The following is a 6,000-nucleotide window of genomic DNA, read 5'->3' as shown; positions in this document are numbered from 1 at the left end:
TTTCTTTTTCTTTCTTTCCTTCTTTCTTTCTTTCTTTCTTTCTTTCTTTCTTTCTTTCTTTCTTTCTTTCTTTCTTTCTTTCTTTCTTTCTTTCTTTCTCTCTTTCTTTCTTTCTTTCTTTCTTTCTTCTCTTTCTTTTTTCTTTTTTCATTCTTTCTTTCATTCTTTCTTTCTTTCTTTCTTTCTTTCTTTCTTTCTTTCTTTCTTTCTTTCTTTCTTCTCTTTCTTTCTTTTTTCTTTTTTCATTCTTTCATATTTGGTTATGTTTTTGTTTATTCTACTTCCTGGAAGAGTCTGAAAATGATTGGCAGTAGGTCTTCTTTAAAGGTTTGAAAGAAGTCACTACTTAATTTATCTGAGTTTTTGTTTTTAGGAAGCCTTTTGATTACCATTTTAGTTTCCTATATCATGATAGGTCTGTTTCAGATAGGTGTTCCAGATCACCTTGGTTCAGTCTTGGGAGGTTGTAGGAGTCCAAAAATTTATCCACTTCTTCCAAGTTCTCTTGTTTTGTGGCATAAAGATTTTCTTTTTTTTTTTTTTTTTTTATTTTTGGTTTTTGGGCCACACCCGTTTGACGCTCAGGGGTTACTCCTGGCTATGTGCTCAGAAATCGCCCCTGGCTTGGGGTGACCATATGGGACGCCGGGGGATCGAACCGCGGTCTTTCCTTGGCTAGCGCTTGCAAGGCAGACACCTTACCTCCAGCGCCACCTACCCAGCCCCGGCATAAAGATTTTCACAGTAATTACTGATTGTCCTTTGTATTTTTATAATATCTATATTAATATCCCCCTTTTCATTTTTGATTCTGTTTATTAAGTTTCTTTTTCTTTCTTTCTTTTTGAGTCTTTCTAATAGTTTATAGATCTTGCTTATTTTTTCACAAAACCAGTTTGTTGTCTTCGTTGATCTTTTTGTTTTCTAGGTTGTGCAGTTTATTAATTTCTGCTCTAAGTTTTATTATTTCCTTCTATATGCCTACCTTTTGCTCCTTTTGCTGATCAGTTTCCAATTTCTTTTTCTTTTTTTTCTTTTTTTTTTTTTTTTTTTTGGTTTTTGGTTTTTGGGCCACACCCTGCGGTGCTCAGGGGTTACTCCTGGCTGTCTGCTCAGAAATAGCTCCTGGCAGGCACGGGGGACCATATGGGACACCGGGATTCGAACCAACCACCTTTTGGTCCTGGAATGGCTGCTTGCAAGGCAAACGCCGCTGTGCTATCTCTCCGGGCCCAGTTTCCAATTTCTTAAGCAATGCCATTAAGTTATTTAAAGTAGGTCTTTTCTTCCATCCTGATGAAAGCTTACAAAGCTGTAAATTTTCCTTTAAATACTGCTTTAGCTGTGCCCTACAAGTTCTGATAATTCACACCTTCAATCTTATTTGTTTAGAGGAATCTTTTAATATTTTTCCTTGATTTAATCTCTTACAAACTGGTTGTTCAGCAGTGAGCTTTTTAATTTCCAGATGTTAAAGTTGGTTTTTTATTTCTGTTTGTAATTCACTTCTATTTCAATGCATCTTGTTCTGAGAATATAGTTGATATGATTTTCATTCTCTTGATTTCATCAAGACATGATTTGTGGACCAGCATGTGGTCTATCTTGGAGAATGTCCCATGTGCATTGGAGAAGAATTTATATACAGCTTTCTGGAGATTAAAAACTACATATATATATGTGTGTGTATATATATATGAAAACACACAAATATATATGCTATTCCTTCCACTTCTTCCTTTAAAGCAGTTCATCATGCTAAGTTTTAGACTGGTTGATCTATCAAGAGATGACAAAGCAGTCTCTCACAACTATTATATTGCTGGAGCATGAGCAGTGGCACACTGGTAGGGTGTTTGTCTTGCACATGGCTGACCCAGGACAGACAGCAACAGCCTACTTTCAGGGCAGGGATCTCTACTTGCCACCTACTCATTGGATGAAAACAGCAGATTCTCCATGTCACCCTGACTTCAACATAGGATCTGAACAAAAAACAGGCTCTCTCCATAAACCTGACCATGACAGTTGTGATTGTGAAGAACTTTTACTGGGACCACAGAGAAAGACTTTAGGGTTAGACAACTTATTATTCCCAGAGCCTGTAGTTGGTCTTATGCCAGGATGCTTCATGGTAAGGTATCCCTGTTGTTAGGCCAAAAGTTTTTTTCTTTCTATTTTCCCCATATTTTACTGTGCCTGTTCAAAAACAAACAAACAAACAAACAAACAAAAACCTGCTACACACAACATTTTTAAATTTTTATTTTATTGTATTTTTAAATATCTTATATTTTAAATCTGGACTCCCACCTTTTTCATGGAACCTTGGGACATAACTTACTTTATTCTACCACATATTTCCCCATATTTCTATAAAACTAAGAAGAAAGGAATAAAGAAAGGTTGGGGTCCAGGGGCCAAGTGGTCTTGGATGCTGTGGTGGGGAAATAAATAAAGACAGAACTAAATAAGCTAAAGTCAATGATAATAAAATCAAGGGACATAAACTTTAACAATCTAAACTTAAAGGGATCTGTTATACTGGCAGGCCAGGGGGCAAAGGGTGGTGGTATAGGATACACTCTGTGTCCATTGATGGAGAGAATTTAACACTGGTGGTAAGAAGGGCCCTGATTCATTATATACTTGAAATTCAACTATGAATAACTCTGTATATCACAATTGTTTTAATAAAAATAAATTTTAATGGCAAAAATAGTAATAATGGTTCCAGAGGGAAAGTATAGCTGTTGATCACCTATCTTTTATACAATGAACTTCAAGTCCATCCCTGGCACACATATGGTCTCCTAAGCCTCTCTGGGAGTAGCCCATGAATATAAAGTGTAAGCATAGTCCTCAGCACCAGAACATACATATAACTCAAATTTCTCTACTCCCCCCAAAATTAAATAAATAAAACATCAATTTAAAGTTTCACTATGTCTTTCATATATCTTTACAAGATAGTAAAGTAATGAGCTTTGTGTTAGAGTTGTTTTTTTTTTATTTAAACAACTTTATTACATACATGATTGTGTTTGGGTTTCAGTCATGTATAGAACACCACCCATCACCAGTGCAACATTCCCATCACCAATGTCCCAAATCTCCCTCCTCCCCACCCAACCCCCGCCTGTAATCTAGACAGGCTTTCTATTTCCATCGTACATTCCCTTTATTAGGATAGTTCAAAACGTAGTTATTTCTCTAAATAAACTCATCCCTGTTTGTGGTGAGCTTCAAGAGGTGAGCTGTAACTTCCAGCTCTTTTCTCTTTTGTGTCTGAAAGTTATTATTGCAAGAATGTCTTTCATTTTTCTTAAAACCCATAGATGAGTGAGACCATTCTGCGTTTTTCTCTCTCTCTCTCTGACTTATTTCACTCAGCATAATAGATTCCGTGTACATCCATGTGTAGGAAAATTTCATGACTTCATCTGTCCTGATGGCTGCATAATATTCCATTGTGTGTATGTACCACAGTTTCCTTAGCCATTCGTCTGTTGAAGGGCATCTTGGTTGTTTCCAGAGTCTTACTATGGTAAATAGTACTGCAATGAATATAGGTGTAAGGAAGGGGTTTTGTATTGTATTTTTGTGTTCCTAGGGTATATTCCTAGGAGTGGTATAGCTGGGTCGTATGGGAGCTCGATTTCCACTTTTTGAGGAATCTCCATATCGCTTTCCATAAAGGTTGAACTAAGCGACATTCCCACCAGCAATGGATAAGAGTTCTTTTATCTCCACATCCCTGCCAATACTGTTTGTTCTCATTCTTTGTGATGTGTGCCAATCTCTGTGGTGTGAGGTAGTACCTCATAGTTGTTTTGATTTGCATCTCCCTGATGATTAGTGCTGTGGAGCATTTTTTCATTTGTCTTTTGGCCATTTGTATTTCTTCTTTGTCAAAGTGTCTGTCCATTTCTTCTCCCCATTTTTTGATGGGATTAGATGTTTTTTCTTGTAGATTTCTGTCAGTGCTTTGTATATTTTGGAGATTAGCCCCTTATCTGATGGGTATTGGGTGAATAGTTTCTCCCACTCAGTGGGGGGCTCTTGTATCCTGGGCACTATTTCTTTTGAGGTGCAGAAGCTTCTAAGCTTAATATATTGCCATCTGTTAATCTCTGCTTTCACTTGTTTGGAGAGTGCAGTTTCCTCCTTGAATATGCCTGTAATGTCCTGGAGTGTTTTGCCTATGTGTTGTTCTATATATCTTAAGGTTTTGGGTCTGAACGTAATTTCCCCTTTTGATCTTGCTGTTTTCAGAATTCTGTCTCTATCTATGGGATTTGTCATTGTGACTAGGATGTGTCTTGGGATATTTTTTCTGGGGTCTCTTTGGTTGGTACTCTTTGAGCATGCAGGATTTGATCACATATATTCTTTAGCTCTGGAAGTTTCTCTTTAATGATGTTCTTGACCATTGATTCTTCCTGGAAATTTTCTTCCTGGGTCTCTGGGACTCCAATGATTAAGTTGTTTCTGTTGATCTTATCATAGACTTTTATTTTCATCTGTTCCCATTCTTTGACTAATTTTTCCATTGTCTGTTCATTTGCTTTAAGTTTTTTTTCCAATCTCTCCCGCTGTATGGAATTGTTATTTATCTGATCTTCCACAGCACCAATTCTATTCTCAGCTTTTGTTACCCTGTCCCAGAGCTTATCCATTTTGTCATTCACTTCGTTTACTGACTTTTTCAGGCCTGTTAGTTGACATGTTATTTCAGTTTGGAGTTTTGTGATTTCTGTCTTCATATTTTCTTGGTTCTTATTAGTATTCTGTTCAACTCGATCCATGGTTTCTTTGAGTTCTTTGAGCATCTTCCATATTGCTTGTCTAAAGTCCTTATCTGAGAGGTTGATTAGTTGGTTGGTCATTATCTGGTCATCAGAATTGTCATCTTCATTCTCTATGTCTGATGCTGGCCTGCATTGTTTCCCCATTGTCACACTTGTATTGTGGGTTTTTCTACGTGTTGTGGTGGTATTCATTGGCTAAATGATGTACGCAGCCACACTCCTCTGGCTTCACCCTTTATGGGTGGATTGACTTGTCTCCAAGGAAGGGGAGTCCTCCATGGATGAAGCCTCTCACAGAATCAAATCTTAGGCCTGAGCTCGCAGCAGAGAAGACAGTCCGGAGAGAAATGCTGGGCTTCAGTGATCCAGCACATTTCTTAGTGTGATTTTTTCTTCTTGTTGTGATGGTGTTCTTTGCTCTTCTGTAACCTCTTTTCTGCCCACTCCCAAGAATTTCACGCAACAGGACAGGAGACAGAGACACACAGGCAGCACTCACAATTTTTCACAGTCAGGCCCCACTGGGCAGGCGTAGTTTCATGGATTTTCCCAGCCTGATGTCACAAACAGGGTACCTGGCTTCTGCAATGTACTGCTGATAGCCAGTTTTCACGTTATGAAGCAGTTCCTTGGCATTCCCGCCCTAGAATGAGCTTCTGGGAGAGCGAGTTTTCTGGAGCCTCTTTTTGGCCCACTACCAAGAGTTTCACTCGACAGGACAGGAGACAGAGACACATAGGCAGCACTCACAATTTTTCACAGTCGGGCCCCACTGGGCAGGCGTCTAGAGTTGGTTTTGTCCTTGAAAATTCTCAAGCATCTTTGAGAAAGAAGCACTAATAAAAAATAAAATATAAATGAATAAATAAATAAGCACTAATGATGGAACAATAGAAGCCAATGAAACTGAAAATGTGCACTATTATAAAAACAATGACAAATATTGGTTATTTGAAAATATTCATAAAATTTGTAAGTCCTTAGACTGACCAGACAAGAAAAAATGAGAAATTCAATCCAAATATCAGGAATGGAAAAAGGAAAATCCTACAGATAGAAAAGATAATAATGTGATATTAAAAATATTTCTGTCAAAGTATTTAACATTTTTTTTTACTAAAATCAATGTTAAGAGGAGGTGGAATGAAATACAACATCAGTTTTTGAAACTGTATTTGTTTTAGTTTCT

Source organism: Suncus etruscus, chromosome 10, assembly GCF_024139225.1.
Source record: "Suncus etruscus isolate mSunEtr1 chromosome 10, mSunEtr1.pri.cur, whole genome shotgun sequence".
NCBI classification, from domain to species: Eukaryota; Metazoa; Chordata; class Mammalia; order Eulipotyphla; family Soricidae; genus Suncus; species Suncus etruscus.
Note: the sequence above shows the minus strand (reverse complement) of the source record.